The sequence below is a fragment of the Saccostrea echinata genome, unplaced genomic scaffold (genome assembly GCF_033153115.1).
Source record: "Saccostrea echinata isolate AGI-Se365-2 ecotype Australia unplaced genomic scaffold, CSIRO_AGI_Sech_v1 ptg000010l, whole genome shotgun sequence".
Lineage (NCBI taxonomy): Eukaryota > Metazoa > Mollusca > Bivalvia > Ostreida > Ostreidae > Saccostrea > Saccostrea echinata.
In genome coordinates this window covers 9840607-9851926 of record NW_026889759.1, presented here as the reverse complement: position 1 = coordinate 9851926, position 11320 = coordinate 9840607, and the positions used below count along the sequence as shown (strand labels likewise).

General features: G+C 32.6%; 1 protein-coding gene across 1 annotated transcript in view; it reads left to right on the top strand.

Annotated features, from left to right (window-relative positions):
• Positions 1 to 3864: 3864 nt before the first annotated feature.
• Positions 3865 to 11320, top strand: part of LOC133184342 (cAMP-dependent protein kinase catalytic subunit 1) — a 30764-nt gene continuing 23308 nt past the window's right edge. The window contains exons 1-2 of the mRNA XM_061319380.1: positions 3865 to 4022; positions 4189 to 4303. The gene's annotated coding sequence lies outside the window, so the exon portion shown is untranslated. The remainder of the gene's footprint in view (positions 4023 to 4188; positions 4304 to 11320) is intronic.

Here is an 11320-nt window from a genome sequence, read left to right as displayed (position 1 = left end):
AATTAAATCTAGGCGTGCAAATTAATCAAACATACACTAACAGTATTCTAATTTAATGTTTGTTTCCAACCAACCTTGGAACCTTATTCACTAATAAGTTAATTATAATTCATACCGGTGTGCAATAATTTTTTTGCCCGTTTACAACGAGACGGAAAATATCTTTGTATGACTGCATAAATAAAATGTTCCAGTACAAAGAATAAATGTGTTAGGGGGGTTAGACAAGAGGAAAAAACACTTTTGTAAGTTGAAGCAACCTTGCGTTGTTTGGGTCCGTAGGTTGTCTGTCAAAAACTATGTAGTGCTCCTCAAGTGGTACGCTAAGAATGCATCGAAACAAGCCCCCTGCCTGAGTAATAGATCATTAGATTACAGCAATGATTATCTCCCTGTACCAGCGATGAAAATTTTAGTATGAGAGATGCATATTATAACGTAGGGCATTGGCTTTCACGAGGCCTAAAGCTGTCAGTGTGTGCGCATGTCATAATTGCTCTTAAAAATATTAAGGAACCATTAAAGAAGATAATGTCTTCTTGGAAGACTGTTTAAAAGTTCTATACTTTTGTCTGACCTTTTATGTGGTTTGAAGAGCAGATATTGATTTCTTTTGTTATTTATTTCCGTCTATCGTCCGGATATTGATATCCCCGATTCTAACTAAGGGGACGACATGACGCTTTGAAAAAAAAACTTATTACGAAGTATTAAGGACTTTAATTAGTAGATAGAAACTAATTAAGGTGCGTTTTTGCAATACACAGAAGACAAGATTAAATACGCCATTGCGATACCTCTAATAACCATAAAGTGGTTAAGATCAGATGTCATGGATATGTTATAGTTATTGCGTAACAACTTAAAGAACAGCCAGGACTAAATACTTCCAACTTATTGTAAAAGTGTAACATTATAGACTTTTATACTTGTGGAGTGATTTGATTTCGTCGGAAGTGCAGTTTTTCTTGCTTTTTGATGTGTGTTAGAACTTAGACGGTATAGGTGTTTGGTAAGTTGACAGAAAACCGAATTAACAGACACAAGCGTTTTCTTCGTGAGGATGTTTCAATTTACTAGTGCAGTGAAAACTGTCTAATATGACATCTATTGCAGTCATTTCAGTGTGTATTCCGTCCGCGTAATTTAAATTTCCATTTTACTGTTTTCTGTGTTCTTTAGACTGTGTAATCCGACACCCCGTCTATTCCGACTCAAAATCTTGTTTCCCAGTGCATGTCGGATATGAGACATGTTTAACTGTACTAGTTAGTACACACAACTTGTATAATACCACAACATTAGATAAATTGCATAAAACAAACCTAAAAAGTATCTTGCGTGTATTAGTAGTACTTCTTACCGTCCTAAAACCGAAAAGAAATATATAAGGTTAAAGCATTTTTCTGCCCCAATAAAAGCCAAATTTTGAAAATTTCTAGAAACTTTCACAATTGTACATATTGTATGAAAAACCTGAATTAACAAAAATCATTATAGATTGGAATTAGATTATGGGCAATTTTTGTTTCTGTGACGTCATTAACTATTTTGATTTTCCATTATTTTCAACAAAGCGGACAAAATAGACAAAATTCATTCAATTTTGAGTATAGAATTTACTGAGCGCAAGCTTGCCTCATAAGAATATTCCCTTATTTCAATAATATTATAATTCTAGACATTATATCAAAAGATGAGCTGGGTCAGACCTGAGATCAATGACTTTTAATCAAATATCGACGTAACAAATATTATTTTCTTTCAAAATAATTGAATTTTTGAATTTACGTTTTCTTGACGTCATATCTAACATATATGGCGTCATGGCTGATAAAAATAGGGAATGCTTTCAAGTCTGCACATATCTCCCTGGTTTAGAACATAATTATAGATTTCTCCATCAAGTTTGATTTTTGGGGACAGATATTGATCATTGCAGAATACAGTCCTGTGTAAAATATCAGCGGAAAATCCGTTTAAATAGGAGTCAAATCATAAGCTTTTAGCATATCAGGAATTTGATTCTGAAATAATTTTCAAACCATGGACATAAAAATAGCTAAATTCGTCTAATTTTCTATTATTACGACCTACTTCAGCAAATCTGGTGATAATTGAGTTGGGTATATAGATCAGTAACTTCGTCAGTTTATAAAAATCTTCTGCTGGGATTAATTTATCAATTTTAAAGTCTATTTTATGGATGTATGTAAAGGTGGAAGATAACCATTTATTTTCAAGGATTTTAATTGAAAACCAAAGTCGCAATTTCAAAATTACCAACTTAATTTTCAGGTGATATCTATCATATTTTCCATGTGATGTTTAAGGTGAGAAATAGATTGTAATCATAATTAATTTTCAAGGACAAGAGGTCAAGGTAACTATTTCAATTTTTTTTTTAAATTTTTTTTTCATTATTTTGACGAGTAATTCTCCCTTTATTCACTATTTGAATATTTACGAGAAGCGAAAGGCATTGGTATCCAAGGTCAGAGATTAGTACCTTTTCCAGCCGTCTTTGCCAGATTGATTTTTGAAAGATAAGTCCTTTACTGATGTATATTTTGAATATCTTAATTGCATAAAAATGCAATATAATATGCCTTTGAGTAGAAATTATTATGATTCATTAAAAATGCCTATTTTAACCATCGCGTTTATATTTCCAAATGTATTTTCAATATCTTATTTGCAATTGTATATAGAAATCAAAGTCCCCATGTAATATAACAATTTAAGCCTATGAATGGAAAAAATTATTTATTAAACTTGCTTATTCACTTTCGTTTCTTTACCAGTAAAACTTGTCGAATACATTGTTCGTGTTTTGTTGTGCTAATCATGTATTTTTTTCCCTTTTTTGTAAGCATAATATGAAATACATGATTATTTACGATTTAAAATGATGTCAGTCTAATGGTCACTTTGTCCATGTCATTGAGAGCGTTAACAGCCCAGTATTCAAATCAACTATTGTAAAAATAAAACATGCCAAAGAACGTAAATGTCTGCTTGAACACCCACATTGTACTCTATCAAATAGACAAAAACAGTATACAAAAGACGTCTGTGTATTAATTTGCTACGTACATGTGTATATTAAAATACCCCGACAAACTTCTCTTCGTGTCCTGTCAAATGGCGCTGGTGTGAACGCGTATGTATTGCTTCAAGTATTAATTATTCCCATGGCTTTCTTGGACGTAAGCGATGTTGATCAATTTAACATGTATGAATTATTTATTAGGCAATGATATTTATATCAAAAGGTCAACTACCGTCTCTTTGTTACTTTAAGTTGGTTAAAAATATCGTATTTGTAGCATTAAGTCGCATTTTCTGATCAGTGATATATCATGCAAATAAGATTTCTACAGAAAAGCAATGCATCTAGATAGTAATCACACGGAATCATTACATGTTAATTCATGGTACATTTCTTTTATTTTTAGCGGAGAATGTAATTTCGAAAAATATTCAGATTCACAGACTTTTGCGTGAATTGCTTAAAATTGGCTTATTACCTTTTCTGTTTACGAAGTGTTTGTCATTATCCTGTTCTAGTGTAAAGTTTGTTCGACATTACAAGTCCCTTGAGGGGGTATTGTCGTGGTCACGCTAAGGGTAGGTCAAGGTATTTGGTATATATAACCATTTAACGTAGTTGTTGAAGAAACGGACCCTAAATTGGACGTCAGAACGTCAAAACAGCATAGAAAGTGACGTAGTCAAATTCGGCTCAGAAAAATGAAAAGTGCACAACGTCTTGCTTGAGTTTGTCCTTGTAAAGACACAGCAATGTGGCCCTCAGCTTGCTGGCAATGACCATATTGATGTTCTCTCAATCCCATTAACAGATATACTGACTACTTCCACAGCGGTAAACGTGTCGTGAGAGATTTGTTGTCATTGAAAATCGACAGCCAGGGGAGTTGGGACGCGGATTTTCTCATTGATCCCGGAGCTTGACGGAGGTTTATCAGTTCCCCGAAGACCAGACCTCAATCTTGTTATTGGTATCAAAGTATAGACTATTAAGTATTATGTCCGGAATAAGTTGTTTGCTACATGATATAGAAACAGACTGTCTCGGTAGTTGAATACCAATTTTTAACTGGCTAAACTTGTAAAGGTATTTTTTTTTTTATACTTAATTGTTCTTACCAGTGACCTTTTTTTCAGGGATTACGATTAAAGTCTATCCGGATTATTGAAGATATACGCTACTGAGACCTTTCACCGAGATTTGGTCAGGAGTAAAATGGTTATTGACAGTACCTGGAATTTTTAAAAACAAGTGAGTATTCCAAGTATGTGACAACTCAGGGCTCTTAGAACAACGACTTAAGGTAAGTCATTTACTCGCCTCCCCATCCCAATAATAGTTAATTGATGTTAAATGTGCGACAAATATGTGCGTAATCGTTCGTGCGAATGCATATATATCGATGTGGAGGAAACTCCGGGGCAGGTCCATAAATGTTTATTAACACATTATTATCAAATCGTATAAAGAACATGGAATTACTGGGAGTGATGACATCTGGAAAATAACTCAAAATTATCAACTTGATTTGTCACTGTCATCCAAAGTTCACTTCTGCTGCTTCAGGGTAAGGTTTCTTGGTCCATCTTGTTTCTAGTCAAAAGTTTTAGATTAATATACTAATGATCCCTTAGATGACGTGATTGTCTTGATGCTGCACCTCTTGCACATGAATCTGTATTTATGTTTACGTAGATGAGTCAGGCAATCCGCGGGTGTTTTTTCGTACTGTTTTAAATGAAACGATTGAAAAAAAAAATACAACCCTAGTTCTTAAGTAACAGTATGATTTATGCAAATCTTAAAAGAGTTTCATTCAATGTCGGCATATTCAAGCCATTTGTATTTTTAAAATAAAGTGCCTAAGACTTTCCTTAAGTCGGGCGACATTTGAGGACAATGGAAAATGTTAAGACAATTTAACAGAATCCTGCAGCTATGTGTCTAGTTTTTGATCCAGACGCGTTAGTGTTGGGGCCGAGAATCCTGCAGCTATGCGTCTTGGATTTGATTCAGACGCATTAAAGTCGGGACCGAGTCGAGAATTTTCCATTTATGGGACTAGAACAGTACGTTACTTACATTAAGATACAATTAATCGTTCTTAGTGTTCAATATATGTCACATTTTGCATTTAAGAGAGTTGAAAACCATCATACGAATGGCTTATGTTAGGGCGCATTTGATTCAGCTCCGGATTTACTCAGGTTTGTGTTGGAGAGACTAGCATTGTTAGCTTTCTTCATCACGGTAATTTTTATATTCCCCGCTTAGGGAAAAAAACTCTTCATATACCACTGAATAAAATTTAATGAGACTTTCACAAAATCTTTATTACGCAGTGCCATTATGCACCTCCTATTTTTCGTTTCGATCGGACAGATATTTTGGGTTTCCCATAGCAAACCTTGGACACTGCCATTCCTCCTATAATATTTGGAGTACCCATCTCTTATCTGCAACACCCCCTATACCACTGAATAAAATTTGTTGAGACTTTCTCAGAATTTTATCATAAAGTGACATTGTGCTTCTTCTATTCTTTTTTTTGTTTTGATCGGAAAGATACTTGGGGTTTCACATAGCAAAACTAAGAAACTGCCATTCTTCCTATAATATTTGGAGTACCCATCTCTTTTCTGCAACTCCTCCTGTACCACAGAATAAAATTTGATGAGAATTTCACAGAATCTTTATTAAAAAGTGACATTGTGCAGCTCCTATTTTAGTTCTGGTAGGACATATTTTAGATTTCCCATAGCAAAAAATGGACCTTGCCATTATTCTCATATCATATGGGGGGTGGGGTGGGGGCTTTTGTGAGCTCAGTGCTCACAGTACCTCTAGTTTATATATAGATTTCTTATAGGTGATGCAAGTTCTATTTATGATAAATTGATAGAATGTCGGAAAAAATTCGTTTTTTTGTTGGCACCACTTTATAATTAAAATTGGTTAAACAAAATTAAAGAGCCCAGGTTCGTAAAATCGTGATATTTTATTCGTACACTGTTCTATAAAAGTATAGGTTAGTAGATGTTATGAACGGGAGGGCCACATAATTATCATTATATAGATAAAAGTACGGGTTATAAGATGTTATGAAAAGGGGGTGGGGTGTCCACAAAATAATCATTATATAGATAAAAGTACGGGTTATTAGATGTTATGAAGGGGGGTGGGGGGTCCACAAGATAATCATTATATAGATAAAAGTACGGGTTAGTAGATGTTATAAAGGGGGGGGGGTCCACAAAATAATCATTATATAGATAAAAGTACGAGTTATTAGATGTTATGAAGGTTGTGGGGGGTCCACAAAATAATCATTATAGATAAAAGTACGGGTTATTAGATGTTATGAAGGGGGGTGGGGGGTCCACAAGATAATCATTATATAGATAAAAGTACGGGTTAGTAGATGTTATGAAAGGGGGGGGGGGATTCCACAAAATAATCATTATATAAATAAAAGTGTGGGTTATTAGATGTTATGAAGGGAAGATCCATATTATAATTAAATTACATGTACATGGATATGACACAACTTAGTAACCTTTTTAGTATGAAACCATATTTTATAAGTAAATAACAAGCAGATAATACAAGCAAGAAATACAGAATAATCAAAACGGATTTGGAAACAAGTCTCTAAATCTTGTACTAATCCATTTCATTATTAATTATGATAAAAATGACAGACCCTTATTAGATAGTAACAAGACACGGTTGAAAGCTGCTTAAAATAATGAGACTAAAAGTATATCTGAAAATTTTACATGCGTGTTAAATTAGAAAGCATGTCGATTCACATCAAATTCCAACCCCACCCACTTCACCACAAAAAAGGACATCTCATTAGTCATTATTCAAAATAGATGTTATTTTTTCCTAAAATAAACAGTTGAATTTGATTAAGAATATACAATGTAGTTTTATTTTCATTTTAATTCTTAAAAATGTGTAGCGCTTTCATTCCAACTTTAATTATATAGCATAAATGTATAACATGATAAATCATATAACAACATATCCAAAGAAGATGGGTGAACAAGGCGGGCGAAGTGCCTATAGTGCGACAAACATGAAGTGAAAAATAAAATCTCAATTATATAAAAATTTTCTTTGATATTTCATCTAATATTAAAGTATATTTTATGCTAAATCTCTACAATTTACAAAAATCTCACAAAGACTGAAAATATTTGCCTACAAAATAGCATACACACAATTAAGAAGACAAAAAGGTTCATTTTCTCACACTTTAACAAAATTTTTCGATATGAGTGGGTCTTCGCTCCATTTTTTTGAAAGTTGATCCTAAAAGTTTGCATAAAAATATATATTTTTTGGTTTACAAAAACATGGAGCAAAGACCCACTATACCTTAAAAGTACACTTTTTTGACAAAGCATTCGCATCTTTCCGAGAAATACTTGAAGTCCATTAAGTCAAGGGTCATATCACAAACATGATTTAAATGCCAATATTCCTCAGGAGCTGCGTGGCGTAGTGGTTAGCGTGTTAGTCTCAGTACAATATGATACTCGGATTTTTATTGTTAGGGGGTTCGAATCCCACGAATACCATTTTATTTTTTTAATAAAAGAATAATTTTTTTTCCGAGATCTTTTTTCTCATTAAAGTTTTGTTGATCATAATTTAATAAATTTCAATTATGAGAACTTTATTTTAAAGACTTAATTCATAAATTGAATATGATTTTATTAATATCGGAAGCTATAGGCATTCTGCACGCCTTGTTCACCCATCTTCTTTAGAAAAATGGCCTCAGGATAATGAAGGAGTCCTAGACTTAAGTAAAAATTTCAATCATTCAGAAAATGAATATTTATTATAAACTGACACTTAAAAATTTAGATTAACAACATGAAAGGGAGACAGTTTTTAAAATCGTTTCAAATTTTATGTGTGTTCTATAGTAAAAACTTTAAGACCATGTAAAAGTTAGGACTTAAGTCTTAATCTGCTTCATAATCCTGGGGCCAGATGTCATATTTTGCAATATGTAGAAACGTTATTTCAATATTTGCATCATGTACAAACGCTATTTCAATATTTTGCATCATGTACAAATACTATTTCAATATTTTGCATCATGTACAAATACTATTTCAAAGTCCATCCAAAATATCATGACATAAGCATTGGATACGTAGTCCACCACCTGGAATCTGCGGTACTCATCTTAATGAATAATACGTTTTGATTATAGCTAAGTTGTAAATGGGGTAGAGAGGTAGCTAAAGGTTGAAGGCTGCTTTTCTTAAAAGCAATATGAGCTGCATTTTTGAGAATTTAATTTTGCTATTAAAATGTGCTGTTATGATAAATCTGTATGTAACTTAAACCTTTATGATCAATTAGACTTAAATAAAGTACTGGTATTCAATTGTTTCAGAAGAAAGATTTCTGTACAGTGTAATGTATAGTATTTATTTATATAAGAAATCAATATTGTACAGGACGACAATAATGTAATTTTGCTTCAAGCAAAGCTTATATGTAGTTTTCCATCGCAAATATAAACAATAGAAGTTTATAAACGTTCTTTTTTCTGTCTTTGAAATACTTCATTACAATATTGCAACAAAAAAATTCAGACGTCAAAGTTGAAGTTCATATTGCTTTAAAAAGCGAATAACCTTTCCCAGACCATTCCTCTTTTGTATTATGGAACGCCAATTTAATATTTATTCAATATCTGTACGCAACTCTAATGTTTTACGTATACATTGTAAAGGTCCAGTTCCATTGCTGCAAGAAGCTATCCCCTCTCTCTCTCTCTCTCTCTCCCTCTCTCTTTATATATATATATATATATATATATATATATATATATATATATATATATATATATATATATATATATATATATATATATATATATATATATTGATTTAGTATTTATCTATATATAATCTCTATGTGTTATATACACATAGAACAGTAATATCTTCCGTGAAAAGACATTATTCATTATATTGGGGGTAAACGTGATCTTTTAACATCATAGAAGTTAACTCGGTTGCATCGACAAGCATGCGCCATAACCACACATAACACAACGTCTGTCTTGGATCATGAACTATATGAACGATCATAAAAAGTTGAACTTGTATATATTGATTTTGTCCAATAAATGGTTCAGATTTTTTTTAGGATAATAACTCTGTGCAAGTTTGCAAGTCGTGGGGTCTTGTTTCTCATTTGTTTGATTTTCATAAAATTGTTTAAATTTTATAGTTGTTTTCTGTATAACTTCCCTCATTACTATACTTCTATTATTGTGTCAGGTTTGGGCAAAATGTGCCTTTGGCAGTGATACACATTTTTAAAAATATATATATATTTTAATATACTTTGAAAAGGTGATGTAGCAAAATATCCCTTTTATTTTTGCCCTAACGTACCATAAATTATACAGGTGTGAGAACCAGTTTTCATAACGCACTAGCATGTTCCTGTTATTTACGGCAAAGTCTTACATACAAGTTACCTACCGATACAAAGTACTTTAGACTTGATTGGTCAGATTCATTATATATTGACTTATCAGTGCAACAGATGATCTTGAATAAATTTTCACATTGAGTACCGGAAATTAATATTTTTCCACGTTATTTTCCGAGTTTGTTCACACCGTGTATCCTCTTACACGCCATTTTTTTAATTGAATGGATATGGTCAGATTGAATATTTCAAGTGCCTTTTATAAACTATGTTGTTTGCATTAATTTATACAATTCATAAATTTATTTCTAAAATATAATTCCATCTTAACAGGGCAATTTTGCTTGTCAATCATTTTAGCTTAAAATGGAATCCAGGCGACTGTTAAGGTACAAGGGCCTCTTGTTTTTATCATCTAAATACTGTTTAGTTTATATACTGCCTAATGACATTCGTGGGCGTCTTTGTTTTCCCTTACTTGTTGAAGCTTTATTGGATGTAAGTATTTTAACCTTTTCTAATCCTTGAAACTTTCCATTTATACATCTTTATATCTGATGTTTTAACCAAGATATATAATTCCTGAGGGTATACATCAATTAGCGCACTCTTTTGATGCTTTGATCTTGTGCATGGTTTTATCTACATCACACATTCTGTGGCTATATCACTGGTATATATTGTTAATCAAGTGACATATCTTTTTATTTAAAAAAAAATCTAATGTAACAATAGGTTGCTTGTTCTTTCTTTTTTTTTTTTGACCCAGAGAACCTTTAGATATAAGTACATAAACGGTTTGTAGAGGAAGCAGTTTCCGATGGTTAGAGACTTTCATCTTTGCATTAGATACAATGTACTGAATAGACGCCCATGTAAAAGCTACGTTTATAAGAAGAAAACATGTAATGCCTGGTTCCTGGAAATTTTACTAATTTTTATCAATAACTTCACAATTCATCACTGTTAGTCCTTCTATGAACGCCATTCTATAATAATCTTGAGTGAGTAAGCGATGGAGTTGAGTATAAAAGCTCATTTTAGACCAAACACAAAAATGAGCATTCTTCCATGAAAAAATAAGTCCCCAACGTAAGATGTTTGTTCCGAGCATGAACATCCATTTGCCTGTGAGAATATCCTTTAATAGATTGGTAACAGCGGGCGATATATCGGTATAGTTCGGACAGCTCTAGGCTCAGTTGGTTAGATTTATTCTGTCTTAATGGAGTGAGATATGGAAATGTTCCTCCCCTTTGACCCTTTCAAGGTTATATGACGATTCCACATGTAGAACAACCCTTAAAACCTGGGGACAAGGAGAGACTCAAATTGATGACACTACACAGGAGTATGTAAAATAACCTCTGAATGTCAATTAGGGGGCTCGGCGAAATGAATTCGTTTTTTTTTTCACTTGTGTTTAACAGTTTAAGAACAATGTTTTGACAATTAGATGGCTAATATATATTTTGGAGAATTTTAAATTAGCGCCGAATGAGAAAGACATTAAAGACATTAAAACAGATAGTTATTGGGGCATTATGAAAATAGACTTCAGCTATAAGTTACCTCAATCAAGGAAGTCTTAATAGAATATAGACTTTATAAATGTAAAAATTTGTTAAATTATTATTTTTTTTTAATTTCCTGGTTACAATATTTGGGTATAAAAAAGCTATGTTGCCCAACTTTCCATTGCAGTTTCGGCAATATTTGTCAAGTCGCGAATTAGCATTTCTTGTCATAGTTTACATGACCGACATCGCCAATAAACAAGCAAGGAAAACGCGT